General features: G+C 41.9%; 2 long non-coding RNA genes across 2 annotated transcripts in view; one reads left to right on the forward strand and one right to left on the reverse strand.

The window, feature by feature from the left end:
* LOC113974284 overlaps positions 1 to 19,144 on the forward strand; it is a 228,675-nt gene that overhangs the window by 124,111 nt on the left and 85,420 nt on the right. The window lies entirely within an intron of this gene.
* Positions 1,568 to 12,250, reverse strand: LOC113974285. Its single transcript, XR_003536515.1, has 3 exons — positions 12,043 to 12,250; positions 8,813 to 9,017; positions 1,568 to 1,764 (listed from the first exon to the last, which is right to left on the reverse strand). It is a non-coding gene; the product is annotated as an uncharacterized LOC113974285 (long non-coding RNA).

Consider the following 19,144-nt stretch of genomic DNA (forward strand, 5'->3'; position numbering starts at 1 on the left):
CACTGAGACTTTCCCATCCCCTCCTTTACCCCATGTGATGCTCTGTGATCATAACATGTGGAACTATCTCATGCTTCCAAGAACTCCTCCAGTGCTGAACAAGCACACTCTGGGTGTTTTTCTTTAGTCTTTGTTCTGTTCTGCATGACCCTGAGGACATCATTCTTTGCCCCCTTTGTTTCTTCATCCATGTGAAGAAGGTGATATTTCCTTTCTCCGGGGCTGTTGTGAAAACTTTCTGCTTTTATTGCAAGTCCCCTCCCAGCTGTTGGGTGCTATGGGAGAGCAAAGCATCTTGCTGTACTTGATTTATTTATAAGGGAAAGTTGACGCTACTTTAGAGATCTTTTTTCCCCCCCCCTCCCTCTCTGAGTAATCTGCTGGAAAGACTGTTCTCATTTGCTGTTGCTGTTGTACTGTTTGTATCCTCCTCATCCCATTTCTGGCCATGTTTAAGGTACTGATGAAGCAGCTCCACAGGTTAAAGTAAGAGCTGTGGGAATATTGCCTCTGGACTGCCCTGAATGACTCACTGAGGGCTGGACAACGGGAATCATCCGGTGCCTGTCGGGTACCTGTCAGCTGGCTGCTCCTGGAGGATGGAATTGGGTCCTGCTGGCCCAGGGCTGCAGTGGTTACTGTCTTATTAGCATTCAGCATCACCTCTGTGCTCCCAGAGAGGCACTAAGAGTGGAGACTCAGGAAAAGAGATTAGAGGAAAGCAGGAGTGGGGAAAAGGCTCGAAATCGCATTATTCTTTAGAAAATGGGCAATTGCAGTGTACTAAACACAAACAGCACATTCTTTAAATCTCTAGAGGGGCAAAGCTTGGCTGAGAGATCTTGCTTTTTTTTTTACCCTGTTTTGTTTCAATGGATAAGTATTTTTCTCTTAGTTCCCACTTATCTTTTCATTTGACAGATTTTCTTGTCCGCCCCCACCCAAAATATATTGCTAAGTGTGGCTTACTCAAAAGGGATGTGACTTTGGAGTCAGAGCAGCATCTGGTGCTGTAAAGAGAGTCCAGAGTAGTGAGTAAGGGCAGAGTGGCATCTTTACAACATCCAGAGAGAATCTGGCAAAAAAAGAACCCCCCTTTACCCACAGGACTTGGGCAAATTTTATATTTAATCTCTTAAATATTCTTGGCCACTATTGGGCATATTTTCAGGGTTGGTCATCTATCTCTGAGCAAGATCTAAAGGACTCAGCCAGGTGCAAAGATAATTGTTTCCTTATTTCAGGCAGCATCTGCTCAGCCATCTGGGAGGCTCATTTGTAAAAGGTGACAGGCTCAGGGAGCAGCCTGCAGGTCCCACCTCTGGTGGCATTGAGTCCTCCTTAAGGTGTGTGTGTGTGACCACAGTGGAGAGAACCCTGCAAAGGGAATGCAGCTCTGCTCAGGAGGAATTGGAGAGTGAGCTGAGTGTTTCCTGAGCAGGAAACAAGGAGCAGGAGAAGTTTGATTATCACAGAGAAAGACTCCAGTCTCGATTTTCCGTGTTTTACTCCTACCCCAAATTACCCTCCCTTCATATTAAATGCTTCTGTGTCCCCATATATTATATTAATCTTTTATTTTACAAGGCTTTTTACCAACAGAATTCCTGCCAATTCTCCACATCTCCCATTAATGAAGAGCCATGTCCACCATTATTTGAGTGCTCTGTGCTCTGTAATTCCACAACATCTGGGGTTGGGGCCCGTTAATCTTCTGTCCTGACCTTCTGCCCTTTCAGCTGATGGTTTGTAGGAAACTGTTGTCTGAAAGACAGGGAGTAACAGGAATATCTGGCATTGGACAGGACAGGTGAATACAACCTGCAGTGTTCTCTGCACTGCTGCTCCTGAGCAATAGTCAGTGTTGTAATAAATGAGAAATAATAACATACTTCTGGCTGGAGCACAAGAGATTTGTGTGCAGTGGAGCAGGAGGACCCAGGTCATGTGTTGTTGGGTTCTGTTGCAGGTTTGGAAATGTGCTACTTGTTCTTTGTAGCTCTGTTGCTAAACAGACATTTTCATTTCTAAGTACTTGCTTTCCTTTGTTACCCCAACCTGCCAAAATTAGAGGCATCTGCCATAGAAAGGAAGTCAGTTTTGTTTAATTTATCTCAGATTTATTTTGTGACATTTCCTGGATACATTTACCTATCACATTATTAAACAAGAGTTTATTTTCTGGAGGCTGCAGCTTCAGCTTTGCCTATGTTTCAGTAAGACAGGAATTTAAATACTGTCAACATGCTGAGAAAATAGAAAGTCTTTCAGGTGTGTTTTGCAGGAGAAACTTCAGAGCTCCACTATCTCTCCTAATAGTTGGCCTGGGGCTTTTTCAAATGTATAATCTGATTTTTCCACTCATTTGAAATGTAAACAGAGAATTTTCACAGAAGACAGAGAAATCCATCTGCAAATAATATTTGTTTTTGGCAATTTGTTTCTTTAATTATGATGATAAATTTTCACTATTTGGCAGCAGCACAAAGAAATATGCCCTTGAATGTCTTTGTTCCTTCAGGAGGAGTGGAAAAAATGGGCCTTGTTCAGAAGGCAATTCCTCCATCTAGTCACATAATTCTTGTCACTCACCCCAGCAAATGATGAGAAACCCCTTTTTTTAGCTCTCTCATGGGAAGGATCTTTGGCTATGACTCAGAAAACATTTTTATTTTTTTTATTTTGGACAAACTTTGACTGACTTGGGAGAAACTCAAGTGATGAGGTTGCACAAAGTTCTAATCTGCCTTTATCTCTCAGAAATGCTCAGTTGTAATGAGGAACAAACATGAATTGCCCAAATAAAGGTACATCCTTCAGAGGTGCTGAGAGGCCAGGGGAGCAACTGGGGAGCAAATTTGGGGGACCCTAAATCAGGCCCAAAGCTCTGAATGCCTCAGATGTGCTTTCCAGAGATGAATCAAATGCCAGTTCTGCACCTTGAATCCATCTCTAAGGCAATGGATCATCCCAAAGTTGTTGTCGGGTTATTCTGTTATTTTCCTGGGGGCTGGATTTAGAAAATTAATTAATTTAAATCTCTGTTTTGTAGTACCACACACAAGCTTGTTGTTACTTCTTCCTTTTCATTACAAATGAAACACATGTGCTTATATTTCTAAATCTATTTATTTAAATTATATACTCTGCATTATGTTTGGGGCAGGTACTTCATTCTTTGGAGAGAAGAAAAAATATTTGCAGGACACAGCTTGAAATACAAAAATCTCTAGATTCTACATGTTGACCATTTATATTTGTTGGACTGTGATCTGATAGGGGAGAGCCCTGGAGTTTTCTGTCTACTTTAATTTCATTTGTGCCTCCCCAATGCACCGACTCGTGCACTGTGTGTGCCAAAACATCCCTGATAAAATGCTTCTTGAGAATGTTTTTAGCAGGCAAAGGAGGAACCCTGAACACAGTAAACACGTGATATGTAAGATGTTTTATAGTCCTTAGACTTCTGCAGACTAAATGAAAATAACTGTGGAGCACGTTTCATATTCAGAAAATCCAAACAGGCCTTGGTTCTGGATAAGGAAGAGGGAGCAGAACTGGCTGAACTGGGTGTATTAAGTTCTTTATTCAATAACTTTGTCCCTTTTCTGCAGTTGGATTTCCCACGACTGGATTTTCTTAGTTTTTCCTCCACTTGATTGTTTGGTTTGTGCAAATACCCTGAAATCACTGCTCTGGTCAGGAGCCCTTCACAATTGCCTGGTTTGTGGCATTTAGTTTTCAATTTTAGCCATATGGGGTTTTTTTGGTTTGGCTTCTTGCCTTTTTTATTATTCTGTGCCTGCTTAATTGTAGCTTTTATGAAGAAATGGAGAAAGAGTCATAAAGACAATAAGACAAATCATTCCCAAAGCAAATATAATGAGGGAAATGAGGAGAAGAGTTGGAGAAATATTTACATGATTTGAATTTTCTGTCAACATTCCTAAAAATAGAACAAAAAAATTAAATGAAATAGTCAGATGATTTGTTAGTGAAAGGAATAAAAAGAATTGCAAACACGAGAACAAATGTTCATTTTTATTCCAAGAAGTAGTTCTTGGCAGTATTTAGGACTTTTCTAATAGAGGAGACGAAATGTAGGTTTTATCCCACTTGAGCATAAATCAGTGCAATAGACTAAACAATATCTATTGTAGGATGCACTGAGCTCTTCTGTTTTCTACAGCCCTTCAATTAAGTCTGTAAACTCAGTCTGTAAACTGTAAAGAAGTTTAATCACCTCCTGCTCAGCCAGGCCTCCTGCAGGTCACTGCCATCGTCCTGCAGCACAAGTGCTGCAGTGGGGAAGCCTTCCAGTAGCACTCAAAAATAGCAGCAATTACCTAATTACAGCATGGCCATGCTAAAGGTCACATTGATGGCCACCAATGCTGATGAATGGGAAGGCAGTGGCGTGGATGAAATCATAATTAGTGCAGCATGAGGTAGGTGTTATGTTAAACATCCAAGGGGAAAAAATGAACAGCGTTGCACAGGTGGACTGAAATGTTCCCCGTAAAACTTCACCTGCAACAATCCCACTTTGAGAAGACAAGAATAAGCTTTACATAGTTTGCTCCTGTCAAGAAGTTAAGCCAGTTGTGAGTTCTATTCACCAACTAGGAAAGCACGTGCTGGGTGTGAAACACTCCAGACTCCACTCTGCTCGTTTTGAGGTGTCACAGGGTGGCTGTGTTTGACACCACAGACACTGTATTTTCTTTCCAATGAGCTCACCAGCCACTGAGAAAGAAGAAATTCAGCTGGAGCAGCAGGACAGTGGAGATGCTCTAAGATCCAGGCAAACAATAAATCAGGTGTCCACTCCTCAACATGTCTGGGGAGGGTTTGATATTCTGTGCGTGTCACACACGGGTGAAAAATCTGCTGCTACCGAATTAGCAGAAAAACCAGCAACATTTATACTGTTTAGGTTGCAAAGGTTTCCATCAACACTAAACAGGTGATTTTTCATTGTTACAGTATATGCAGGGCTAAGATGGCACCTTATGTCTGCTATTGATTTCCCTGCTGCTGCCTTCAAACTTGGTGGTCACAGCTGTACCTTCCCTCTGTCAATGCCGGGGTCTCCGATGGAGCTCACGGGGTTGTTTCTGTCTTTGCATGAACTTCTGTTTCTGTTCCAAAATTACAGTGCTGCAGAATTTCCAAAAATCTGGCACATAGGTGTACTTTCAGGACAGCAGAACAACTGAACTTTTGTGGGTCAAAGACATGGCATTTATTTAGGGCTTTTAAATAGGAGGAGAAAAGGGATGAAACTGTCGCTGTTAAAACACCTACTCTAAAGGATTTCATTCAGTTGCCTGGATTATTCCAACTGTGATATAAAAGTACAGAATGTCATCCAGATTGGCTCTCCAAGTATTTTTTTGCATACAAAACACCTTCCTGAGAGAGCATCTCCATCTCTGTGGAACGTGCCATTCTCTCTGGAGAAGGGAGAGACCCATTGCCTTTTGCAGAGCTCAGCGGGTTTCATGGCAAGTGTTGCCTGGCTGTGGAAGATGTACCAGAGATATTTCCAGTACCAAACCTGCCCATTTCTTATGGTGAAGAAGGAACTTGCTTTGCTTGAGCTTGTTGAGAAGGAAAAGAACTTGAACAACCCATTTGTTTTATAAAACCATCTCCCGCTTCTCATTTTCTTCAGTCCTTTGGTCTTTTGAACTCCGGTCTTCCAGTCTTTTTTGGAAAATAAGAAGAAAAGCAAATGATAGTAAAAAAAAAAAAAAAAAGAAAAATGCCTATTTGCAATGAAATCAGTTTTTCTTGTTGTTCCTTTGGGTTTCTTTTAGTTTGGCTGTTAGGTACCAGGACAGGAGAACTAACAGGAACTGTGTTCTGGTACTGGGTAACTTCTGTTTAGTTCTGTCTTCACTGAACTCCCATCTCTGGGGATACAAGTAATACAGTCAAACATTTTGCTCCTTTAGGGCACAGGTGGGGGATTCCTCTACTAGAACAGACCAGAATCTTTTATCTCCCAGCATGTGCCTTTCTTCCACTTGTGTCCTTGAAAGACACAAGGTAATGGGAATTCAAGTTCGAATTCCAGGCCAAGTATCTACTAATTTCTAAACATAAAGGGCATTTTTAAGTGTCAGTTTTGGAAGACTGGATCCCCAGCAGCAGAGTTCCCAGTTTAGAGGAGGAGAGGCAGAAGCACCAAGGAATGTTGCTCAGGCTCCCTCCATCCTTGCCCGTTGTTTCAGTGACTGTTGAGCCTTGTTAGCAGTGACACATCCCAGAGCTGGACAGGTGGCCTGAGCCTCTTATCTCAGATATCTCTGGAAAGCTCCTTTGGCAAGAAGCCCAAATGGGAAGGAGCAATTCTTCTGTCTCAGACCAAACTTGTAAGGAATCTGGAAAGTAACAGGCTCTGCTGGCTGTTATTTCTGTTCCCTCCTCTGCTGTCTCCTCTCCAGATTATTTTTTTAATCGGAATGTTTGACTGCTTCTCATCTTGCTGGTGCAAAATCTCTCAATATCCAGCAGGAGAAAGGTCCACATTGCTATCAATAATCTTTGGATCATGCCATTAGCTTCACTTAAGCTTTGGGTCTGGTTCTTCACAGTTCAAAGGATTTATAGTCTCTATTCCAAGTCCTTATCCAGTTTTTCTGAGTTCCTTAACTCTGTAGATATGAAAGGTCTCAGCTCTTCACCTGAGTATGAGCTGTATCTACTGCTAACCAATAACACAGACATTTAGGGTAGGAAGGAAGGAAAAAAGGACATTGTATTATAATGTTTAACTTGTGAAACAAGAGGAAATGTCTTCAACCTGTGATCCATTTGGGTTGCATAAGCTATGAATGAGGCATTGTTAGGCGAATATTAAATATACATGTATATATTAAATATTTAACTTGAACTTTGTTCAGCTTTCCTTTCTTGTAATTCCTTTTCAGTGTTCATAGAAAACAAACCTGATTTTTATGCTGCTTGCCAGTAGTGACCTCAAATTTTCTGTTTGTGTTAATAATATCAATTACCTGCACACATGAGTCACGTTGAACTTTGTCACTGCACTGGAGGAGTACTTTTTGGAATATGTCCACAGTGCTTTTTTAATGTGAAAACACTCCCTATTGCTTGAAATAGTCTGTGAGTGCATTTACTGTTTCATGCATGTATAACTCTGGAAGTTGTTCATTCCGAAATTTTTTCGGTACAAAGCTGAAGCCTGCAACTGTTCCAGTTGAGGTGATAAGAGAGATGATAAAAGAACTCCAGAGAAATATCCTTGTCAAGCCCAGGAATGAATGCAACCTGAAATGTCCCTGGAATCCCACAAGTGTATTTTGAACCCTCCACTGGTGTGTACCTCCAGTGTGTCCCCTGCAGCTGTGAACTGCTACTCTTTGTGTAGGACTGGGCAAGGCTCCAGTGGCTCTGTTCTTACAAGGAATGCATTTTCCAGTGTTTTGAGTTAATGACTATTATTCAAGCTGAAGTCAGTTCCTTTCTCACACTATTTTAGGCTGTGTGTGGTAAACCTTTGTGCCACTCTTCTCCTCAAAACATTCTGGTATTTTCCTTCTGTCCTGAAACCAATACAACTTACACCAAGGTCTTTATCTTCTGAAATAAGTGTTGGTTATCTCCATAATGACTAAATCCTGAAGTGCAGCAGGTTGGTATTTCTGCTGGCCTACTGACCCTCCTTTTATTGGTGCTGGTCAATGCAATGGTGTTGTGTTTGATGTGCAAATAGAGAACAAAAGGTCCCTGCCCTGATGGCTGAAAGTTTAGGTATTTGTATTGATTGGATAAATATTGGACATTTGTCTTTTTCCACCAGAAAGTGATACATTAAGGCAACTGTTTCCTGGACAGATAAAGAGTGAATTTTGAGGATATAAGGAAATTAAGCCTGGAGTGAGGCTTGTAGTAATGGGAAGGTAATGGGGGGAAGCAGGTATGTGACCTTGCAATGTTCTTCCTCTCTTCCTCCCTTTATTTTGATTCTGACCTGATACTTTATTAATCAGACTTTGAACAGAACTACAACCTGTGTGTTTTCCAGCATTCATCCATCCTTGTGTGCCTCTGAGGCGGTTTCCTATTCTTGCCCTCAGGGGAAGGAGTGCAGGACTCTTGGACCATCCTGTCTTCCTCATTTGCCTTATCCAAAATCTGACTCATGAGTAGCCCTTCAGAAAAGTGCCTTAGATAATGGGCCACGTCTCCCCTGCATTGCTCAATACCCACATGCTGATCTCTCAGGCATTTCAGTCCTTATTTATTGTTCGGAGTGCGTTGAAATTTCCATTTAAATTAAAATTAATAAAATGGAACGTTGCATTTTTTGAATCTGTATGGGGAAAAGTTATTTTTTATTTCCATTGTAAAGTGAAAATATTGCTTACCATTTTTATTTTTAGCTCTTTCTTTACACGTGCTTTTCTTTGCTAGGCTTAGTTACACAGAAGGGTAATTTTATCTTGAAATTTTAAAGCTTCTTAGAAGGAGAAAACATACCCAGGGAAAATAAGATGTTGCTCTCATCTGAAGGAAGAACAAAACTGGTTATGAAATCATCACAATTAAAAAAATATCTTTGACCAGTTTTCCTCTCCGTTCAGTGACAACAACTCTGATAAAATGTATCTAATTAACACCCAGCAGATAACAATTATCTTGTATAATTATGATGAGCTTGTTTGTTCTTTAATTGACAGCTTGGGCAATGTTTTATGATGTTTATGTGACCTTGCAGCTGATCTGGCCCCGCTCCCAAGTGTGTGGCTGTTTGGATTTCCAGCCCAGCCCTGGCTCTCACCCCTCGTTACCGTCCCTGTCACTCCAGGGTGACACATCCCGCTCCAGCTCTCCCTGGCTGCCGCAGTGTCGCTCCCAGCCCTCGGAATTGTGCCGAGATTGCTCCCGGTTGTTGCCCCTCTGCTGCCTGTCCGTGCCTGTGCGTCAGCTCCGGGGAAGAGCTGACTCTGGAGGAGCCACAAAACACTCAGCACCAGAGATGTGCCCTGTTAGGAACGAAATCCTTGGATGTGTCTCGTGGTTTCACATGTAGTTGGTGCAGACTTTGCAATAATCCCACAATCTGCTTTCTATTAAAAGGTACCCAATAGTTCAATAACCAAATGTCTGTGCTGATACAACAGATGCCTTTGGTTTGATGCATCCTGGATGCTTTGGGAGGCTTTCAGTTTTCCCACTGAACAAAATTTCTTTGCTGTCCTGTAAATAATGAACCCTCGTGTGTTGGTACCTGGCTGCCATGGTCATTTTTGCAGTAATGCTCTGCCTACAGCCTGTCCTTTCTACTGAGGGATGTCTGGGATAAAACTGCAAATTAATTTTTGGAATAGATTTTGCTCTTTGCTAGAGAGAGGCAGATCTAAGTAGTTGGACATTGTGGGGGGAAAGTGGAAGAGTGGAAAGACAATCAGGTGGCTCAGATATTCAGGGATGACTAAGAGGGGGTCATTGGTTTTAAGCCCAGTCTGTCCAGGTCACTTAATCTGTGACTTGATATTTTTTTCCCACTGACAAAGTGGGGTCAGAATAACTATTTCCTGATCCCTTTTCTTTGTGTTTCTCTGGGGTTGAACCACTGCTGCCTTGCTCTGGGTATTTTACTGCCCTGCATCTTCAATTTTTAGGATATTAGTGCCTTCCAAGGGAAGGACACTTTGCAAGCCTGTTTCTCCTACAGAGGAGTGGGGACAGAAGTCCTTGTACGGGCTGAACTTGTGTGAATATTCAAACTGGATTTACAGTGGTGAGGTTTTTAATGTTTGCAAACAGGAAATCTTTAAACAGCTGAGTATCAGATCCCTCTTCCTGTCACAGTGGCTCTTAATTAAAATCTTTGTCCCAATTTCTTCATTTCATATGTAGGTGTGTTACTTAGAGCAGCTCTTTTCCATCTGTAAAGGAAGAAGGAGCTACTACTTCCAGAAGGCTTTGGGCCTTTATTGTGTTTTTTTTTTCTTCAGTTTTGTCCCTCTCCTATTGAGGAATCAACCATTTCCAGTGGTCAAAGCAAGTTGAGTCTACAGATTTTCAGTTCCAGTTTCTTCATCCTCATTTCTCATCCTGAGTGCTCTGCCTGCTCCCAGGCTCCTGCCATGGTCATATTGTCACAATAATCAGGTGCCATCTCAACAAAATCAACCCCTCTGTGCTCAGGCAATGTGAGGGCTGTAATGCAAGCATGGAATAGTTAATGAACAAACTTGTGGTTCCCCCATGTTGCCTCACTATCCTTGTCCTTGAAGGTTTGGAATGAAGGGGAATCTCCACTGTGACAATCCTACTTGGCACAGGGTGGAATGTGTGAGTCAGATTTATGTGAGGGGTTACTTCCCTGAAACAATCTTAAAATTAATTTAGTGAGAAACAAAGAGGAAACATCCCCAAACGAGGTTTTGTGTGATATTTCTGGATTTTGGGGATTCCATTAGAGAGGGAAATAGTCTGGGAACAGCTTTTCTTATAACATCATCTTGTCCTTTTCACTCCAGGGCAGTATTAGAAAGTGCAGTGGTGCATAAGACTTAGTAATAACTATTATTATTTGTTAAGCATTGTCTTATAGAGCACTGAGAACATTGGGTTTCTGTCCTACATGGATCATTACTTTGGGAATGCAAAATTTTTCAAACAGTAAGTGTCCTCGATGATTAGAGAGAGATTATCACCAAGTGCTGCATTTTTATTTGGGTTTTTCTTGTGTGTTTTTTTTTCTAAATGAAGGGGCTGAGCATTAAATTAATCTGGTTATCTGTAGCAAAATTCTGGTTTGAGGATGAGATGAAGTATGTCAAACCACTTAACCTGGTCTTCTCTCAACACAAATTGATTGGAAGGAGATGTAGAAAAATCCTCTGCGTTGACTCTGATGATTTGACGTCCCCAAGCTGTCAGGATGGGCAAACCCAATCCAGATGCCTGGGTTCTTAGATATTGGGATAGATTCCCTCCATCCTTTAGGGTGATTTCAGTATTTGACAGCCAAGGTAATGGACAGCTGGACTTCCAGCTTCATTAATTGAGATATTCCATCTAAACCCAATGGGTGAGGGTTTGGGTTGGCAGGAGGTGAGAGTTCCACGTATTGTTTTTTCTAATCTGTCAGGAGGATTCTGTAGAAGAAAATCTCAACTTAAATCAAGGCAGATACATAAAATAATAAATGGAATAAAGTTTGGAGATGTATCCAGTAGATTCTCAGTAAGAAATATTCTGAAGAGACCTTATAGTATTATCTGACCTTCAAAGCAAACTTGAATTTATTTAAATGCCATAGGCACAAATTACATGCTTTTTGCCTTAAAATTCATCGGGTAGCTATTGATAGAATTAATAAAAAATAATTTTTCAGAAAAAGTGAACATATGGCTTGTTATTACTGACTTCAAGCCACAATCAGAACATTATCTAAATAACTCCAGATCCCAGCAGTATGTTCTCAAGCATCTCGTACATTAGAGCACGACTCCTGGAATTCTTTGAGGCTTTGTACGTTCTGTTGTGGATCTTTGAGCAGTGTTGTCTGTGTTCTGACTTCTAATCCTGTTAAAGATCTTCATATTGAGGATTTTATAAAGGTGCTGTGAAAACTTTAAGTGGGCTTGAGGTGACATTACAAACCTTGAGCTTGGGAACATTTTTTCGGGAACCGAAAAACTAATTAGAATCAGTCTAATCACACGAGTGTTTTTCTTTCTTTGTTGTTTCTTGTGGTGTTCGCTCTCCTGACACTCAGTTGCTCTGATTCTTTTTCAGTGTAATTTTCCAGTCCTTTACTCATGTTGCTTCTAATCTTTATGAGTTGAGTAAATAGATGTAGTGGGATGAGCTGAGAAGCCGTAAGACTTGCAGAATTTCTCCCAGTCATAGGGGAAACATATTGCAGCTTTTCTCCCTAAGTTTTTTGCTGATTCTAGTGACCAGCCAGCTGTGGCTAAAGACATTTAGAAATGTTTTCAGAGACAGGCAGAATAGTCTATACTGGGCTGCTTCTCCTACCAGGTTGCCACTTACCTCTGCAGAAGGGGCTGGAACCACATTCACTGGGCAGGAGACTCGAAGCACCAGGAATTTCAATGTCTTGCTCGTCTAATTTGGCTGTGAGCCATTTTATTGCTCTCTGTTTGATTGATGTATCTATTTAAATGCTTTAAGAACTGGAACTCTTTCTCAGCAGGGGCTTGCACAGTGCATTGCAGGAGGGATCCTGACCTTGTTTGGGGCCTTCTGTGTTTCTGAGAATGAAGTAATAATAGAATAGAATCATTATATAGAGTCATGGAATGGGTTGGGTTGGAAGGGACATTAAAGTTCCAACCCCCTGCCATGGGCAGGGACACCTTCCACTAGCCCAGATTGCTCCAAGCCCCGTCCAACCTGGCCTTGGACACTTCCAGGGATGGGGCAGCCACAGCTTCTCTGGGCAACCTGTGCCAGGGCCTCCCCACCCTCACAGGGAACAATTTCTTCCTACTGTCTAATCTAAACCTCCTCTCTGTCTCTGGCTGCACAATCCCAACTCCCTCAGCCTTTCCTCCCAGCAGAGCTGCTCCATCCCTGATCATCTTGGTGCCTCCTCTGGACTGGCTCCAGCAGCTCCATGTCCTTCCTGTGCTGGGCCCCCTGAGCTGGAGGCAGCTCTGCAGGAGGGGCAGGGGTCAGAATCCCCCCCTCACCTGCTGAAGCAGCATTTTCAAAGCTTGTGTCCAACCAATGCAGTGCCTAAAGAATTGCTGTCACCCCCAGTTAACACACACAGAAAGAGGGCTCTGAATGCAGCTTCCCTTCCTTGGCCTGGGTGCTCAGAGGAAAGGGGAGAAAATTGGTAATTTGGGAACAAAAAAGAAGAGACTGTCTTTATTAAAAGAACAGCCAAAAAAAGAAGATGCAAACCCTGCTCAAAAGCCAAAACTAAATAACCCCTGGGCTCCACACTGTGGATCCCAGCATTATAGCTCTCTGCTGAACCCCACTCTGCAGAGATTTCTGGCTCCTTGCTGCAATTTGAAGCTCTCTTGCTATTTAAATTATCCTTGGGAGACAGCCTTGTGTCTTTACTTGGCTGCCTTTGCTTTTTTTCCTATTCCTTTTTTTTCTTGATGAGTCATTCTACCAGCTTATACCCTCTCATCAGATAGACCAGACAATGAAGTCACCAGGGTTGCCTGAGAGCAAAATTGGCCCCATTATGCACAACCACTGTGCCTTGTCACTGATAATACACTGCTCAAGGGCTGGCCCTCAAAGCAGGATGGAAAATCACCAGGGACAAGAAACCTTCCACCCAAACAAAAATGTTTGTTGAAATTTTTTGGTGTGTGTGTTTTTAAATTTGGTGAAATACTTCCAGCTGAAAACAGGAAATCACACACAAATAAAACTGGTGTTATATTTTGTCAGTGTAGGAGGGAGAGTAAATTATCTGATAGCATCCCTTTACTTGTGTGCACCAGCCTCAGCCTTCTGCAATTAGCTATGGCAGGAAACTTTTATTAGTCTTCTATATAAACTAGAAGACTTTATATCAGAATGTATGAGAGGGAAGAAGGATGCTTGACAAAAATCATCCTTTATTAGCTCAGTACAGAAGCAAAGTTAAATAGTCCTTTCTAGAGGAACATGGGTGGAAAGATACTTACCCAGAGAACTTTATTCCAGAAACAAGACACCAAATATGAGAAGGAAAACAAAACAAGGATGAGGGAAGTGACTTTTTCCACAATGGTGTGGCACATCATTAGCTGGCTAGGAATAGTACTGAGGATTTCTGGTTCTCAGAGAACTGTTCTTGCTGCTGAGGCACAGAACCTTCAAAGCACTCATGGCTCTGATAGTGCTGATGGCTTGGTCTGCTCAGCTGGAATAACAAAGGGCAGCTGGTCTTTTGGGATCTGTAATAATCTGGTGAGGAATTCCATAATAACTGCTAATATTAAAGCTTTTACAAGCCTAACTGTCTGCATCAATAAAGGACAGAAGAAAAGCAGTTTATTTCCTGTTCTAAATCTTACAAAACCATAGTCTCCATAGAGACCTCTCTTCCTTCCTTTCAGTATTTTTAACAAGAGGAAAACCTCTTTATTGCTTAGCTAGCCCATTCTCAGAGTTGTGCCCATCAGTGGGCTTTGGAGAGACTAAAGTGGCTGAGTTTCATCGTCTGGCAAAGCTGATCCTTCTTTTAATTCCAAACTGGTGCTCTGTCATTAATGATTTTTTTCCATCACTCCGTGCTGAACACAGATGAGCCCCAACGCTTCTGGGCCCTCTGTTAATTTGGTATAAAAGGATGCTTTCTCTTCCCACCCTCTCTTAAGGTCCAGGAAACCTTAGTGCAGTGCTAGAGGTGACTAAAATGTGCTGGGAGAGAGGAGAATCAGAGCTCAGGGGTGCTGCTGGTGCTGCTCTTTGTGTCGTGTCTGCAGAGAGCACAGACAGCGTCCCCAGAGCTGAGCCGGTGCCACTTCCCTCCTCCCTGGGAAGGGAGAACCTTATGTTGCAAACTCACCCCGGGAGCACAGTCCAGAAGGTGACTGCTCTCAGCTGGGTGTTAAAAGCATCTTGCACTATTTTTCCAGCCTGATTCTATCTCACCAACTGTCTGGCTCGACTGTTTTGCTGTGATTCTTGCTTACAGTTTGTCACACTGATGAAAGATTAGCTCTGCGTATGTGGGTTTTTTCCTTTTTTTTTTTCCCTTTTTTTCTCTCTTCCCCCTCTCCCCCCCCCTCATTTCCCAGTGTGGCATTTAGGATGGAGGCTGAAAATATTGAACAAACTGCTGATGTCCCCAAGATTCAAATGTGTGAAAAAGACTCGTAAATGAGTCTAGCACACTCAGAAACATTCTTAACATCTGTTCAAGCAGGAGTACCAGTTCCCTTGCTCAGAAAGCACAATTTGTCCTCCCTGTTATTTAAAACTTTGGATTTGAATATTATCAGAGTGGAACTAAGGAAAATAAACTCTTTGATTGTGGATATAGGATTTATAATGGGATGTGTGGTGGGGATGGTGCAGAATTATAGAATTTTAACTGCAGAGTGTCCTCAGTTTCTCTTATATTGAAAGTCTTCCCCTTACAAAGCACTGTGGAAAGGGCCACATAGTTGCAAGCCCTGTGGATTGTGTCCCCTGGACTGCTAGACATGGGTTTACTGGAAAATAGCACGTGTTTTCCTCTGAAAACTTACTACTTATGTAGAATAAAACAAAAGCACCTTAAAAATCACTAAAAATAATTTTAAGCTTTATTTTCGTATACACTCCTGATGAGGCAAAAATCTCTCTACCTCAAGTTTTGTCTGGCAGTAAATATTTCAGGATTCTGTCTCCGAAATGTAGTTGCAAAACTCTCAACACTTCTGCAATTTAGTGAGAAAAAGGCTATAAATAGGCAGCCAGACAGAGGCACAGCAGGGAGAGCCCAGGGGTCCGAGCTTCCAGCCTCTTTCTGCAACCACAGTAAAGAATTGCAGACATAAACATGACAATTGCAAAGGAAAAAGGAACTGGTAACTCTGAGAATGAAGAAAAATAAGTAAAATAAGTGGCTGCATTCAATAAAGAGGCTGAAGGGCCTCTGCAGTTTGCTGAGGATGCTGCAGTGACCTTCGCTCGCTCCAGCGGGGCTTGGGATGAAGTCCTGGCACTCCAGCCCAGATCCAGCTCTCCCAGGCTCTGGGGACAGATGGATCCTGCTGTTCCAATGTCCAGGGCTAAATCCCACTGCTGGTCGGGACTGCAGCACGCTGGGAGCTCTGGAGAGGGGTCTGAGCACAGTTTTAAAGCAGGTGGATGAGAAATCTGTTCAATATTGTGAGTGTTCCGAGGACTGGAACATCTTTAATCACAATTAGTCCATTAGTATTCCCCATTTAAGTGATGTTTATTGCTACAAATGTCTGGTGATGGTAGCAATAGTGGCTCTTTTGCAATTATTCCACCTTTTAGAATCCATACCAGTGCTTTTAGTTCTTTTTGATAGAGAAATTATGTAAGTCACGAGTCTCATTGCTGGTGTGGTACAGCAAGATGAAATACTTTTCCTCTGCAAGGTTAATGTGCTGCAAGTCTCCCCATGATTAGGAACAAAAATATACCAGCAGGTGGGATACAACCAGAACAGAGAGAGTTCTGTGAAATCCAACTTAAACCAGGCAATAAAACGGGCAATGGCATTTCAGCTTAGAGGCCTCCTGCAGCAGCAATCTATAGTTCCAAGGAGAAGTCCCCTGGAATATACCTGTTGTTTTAAGAACAATGAGATTTTTGCAACTGTGATAACAGTTTTCCAGCTGCACGTCAATCCTAAAAGCCTGGCAAGTGTCCTTTCCTGAGAAAGAGGGATTTTGAAAGTAACCTCTAACACCAGCACAAGGACAGCAGTTAAACCTGATTACACTTGGTGGTGTTTAACCCTTCGGGGAAGCTTGGAATTTAACAGATCCAAGTAGAAGCCCAGAATGTTTAATTGGGGTACGTGAACTAGGCTTTCATGGCTTTGTTTCTTGTCTTCATTTTGGACTGAGTAGTATTTAACTCTGTTCAAAACCAGCTTTGCAGTTGGCCAGGGTGTTACTGTGACCTGAACCTCCAGGTTCAAGCATCTGGTGCCTGTTTGTATTCCTGAAATATAAACTTAGCATGCATCCTACTCTAAAACTTTCCTTTAGAAAAAAATGTTATCTGATGAGATCTTTGCTTCTCTGTTTGTTTTTTAGTGCAGTGCATCTTTTGGGTTTGGGTTTGAATTCACATCTCATACTTGCGGGTCTGTCACCGTACAGTGCAAGTGGGAGAAGTTAAATGTTTTGGTGTAAGACAGGTTTGAAAATAACCTCAGTATTTCACAGTAAAGGGAAATCAATAAGGCCAGCAGCAGAGAGAAGAACAGGTGTATTAATAAACCAAGACTCTGAGTACAGTGGGGTCAGGAGCTAAATGTAGCTGTACCTAAAGCATCATTCCAGACACCAGTATGTGGTGGGAAGATTAGAAGCTTGGCCTACTTGTAGCTAGACACAAAAAATGTGGGTTGCTGGGTTCTTTTTTTGGCTGAGGAGGGGTGTTTCCCCATTAGGATACAAAAATAGTAACTCCAGAAACTAAACGTGACTTGCAGACAAACTTTCAGCTCACTCTGCTGAATTCCTTTTTTCAGTGTCACTGGAGTCTGTGAAAGCAGCAAAATGCATTCAAACTGGTCACAGGAGCTCTGCTATGGAATATGCCTGATCTGGGAGGATAAAGAACTTCCAGGACTTGCTTTTCAATATTTTTCAATAACTCAGGCATCATTAATCTGGGATATATTTAGTTCACTTTCTGACATAGTTCAAATGATGATGTCGTTTATTTGGAGGTCAAACACCCACCCAGCCACCTCCTTTAAAAAACTACACCTCTAGAGTGCACTAGATGTGCTGATATTGATAGTGACATTTCCCACCTCATTCCTGTGAATTTATGCCTGGATTTGTAATATATTTTATTCCTAATAATAAAATGCTTTGGCAATGTGAGCACTGTGAAAAACAAATTTTAGGTATCCATACGTGAAAAGAAAATGCAAAAGCTCTGTATAATTTAAGACTAACAAGATAACATCCACAATAAAGTTTTAGTATCAATAGTATCAATTTAATATCAATGACAAGTGAGGAAAAAAAGTCCAAATAAGAAGGATTGGCTGGTTTTACAAAAGACCAGTTCTTGTCTTGACTCAAGACCACTTATCCCTCTGGTAACTTCACATTTGTAACTAGTCTAGTTAGATGAGTTTAGAAAGAATTTTGACAGACTATATGTAGCCTTATAATTTGGGACTAAAGTGAATTTGCTGAGACTCCTCTAAGGTGATTCCACATATAAGAAAGCACTTGCAGGCTTAGAGACTACAGGCTTTGATCAGTAATACTGTGCCATAATACTCTTTCCCAGAAATATTCTCAGCTGCTGTCTAATTCCTGAGGTTTACTGTAGTTCCTATTAGTCACTACTGTTTGCCACGTTTCTGTGACATATTTCTGCCTCCTTTTGTTTGCTGTTCTTGTACTGTCTTGTTACAACAGGTGCCGGGGTATTATCGTACGAAATAAATGTAGTTTGTGAAATGCAATTAAGCTGCAGAGGCAGCAGAGGTAATTCCTGCCCGTGACCTGAATTTCATTCCTTGCAGTGCCACTGACTTGCCAGGTGACCTTGGATGAATTTCCTCGTTAGGAAAATGGGGCTGATTATTTACCCCCAGGGCGTAGTACTACAGTGTAACAAATGACAAAAGCCAGGGAAGTACAAATTCCTTTGGAACTCTCCCAAATTCTGTCCATTGACCATATGCTAAAAGCCATTATGGCAGAGACTCTGACTTCCCTGCTCCACAGGGACGGCCGAGTGTTTCCTGTGCTGGGGCAGGAATGTTTAATGGCCACATTTGTTACTCTGGTGCTGGGATGGATGAGAGGAAACTGCAGCAGGGTAGGGCTGGGATCCAGTGCTGTCAGTGCAGCCCGTGCAGCAGGTAAAGGATGGTGCTCCAGCCATAAATACTCATCTGCTCAGTGCATTCCTTAGGCCAGTTCATCATTTAAACCCTCCCTGAGAGTGAACAGCAGAAAATATGTTTGTGTGTTTGGTTTCCTAATTTTTATCTGCATTAGCTGCTCTGATAAAAACATTGTCCCTTCTTACAGACCTCACCTTGCCCTGTTGTCACCTCTAGTGCTGAATTAAGATGCAGAGGCAAAGGGGGGATATGTTGAAATACTGCACCACAGGGTTAATTCATCCGAGGAAAAGAAGATTTTTATGCTGGTTGTATCTTTCTTGTGCATCTATCTGTATGTTAAATATGGACATTACAACAATACCAACCTGGGTTTCTGCTTTTAGGGTGTCAACAGAGAGGTGAAAATCTAATGTGGGCTTAGTCTGAAATAGGGCAGGGAAAAAATTTCCATGTCGGATAATTTTTACAGTAAGTCCCCTATTGTATACACCTAGGGAGTTAATGAAAGAAAGGAAAGGAAAGGAAAGGAAAGGAAAGGAAAGGAAAGGAAAGGAAAGGGAAAAGGGGAAAGGGAAAAGGAGAAAAGAGAAAAGAAAAGAAAGGAGAAAA

The sequence above is a fragment of the Neopelma chrysocephalum genome, unplaced genomic scaffold (genome assembly GCF_003984885.1).
Source record: "Neopelma chrysocephalum unplaced genomic scaffold, ASM398488v2 Primary Assembly neopelma1_119, whole genome shotgun sequence".
NCBI lineage: Eukaryota > Metazoa > Chordata > Aves > Passeriformes > Pipridae > Neopelma > Neopelma chrysocephalum.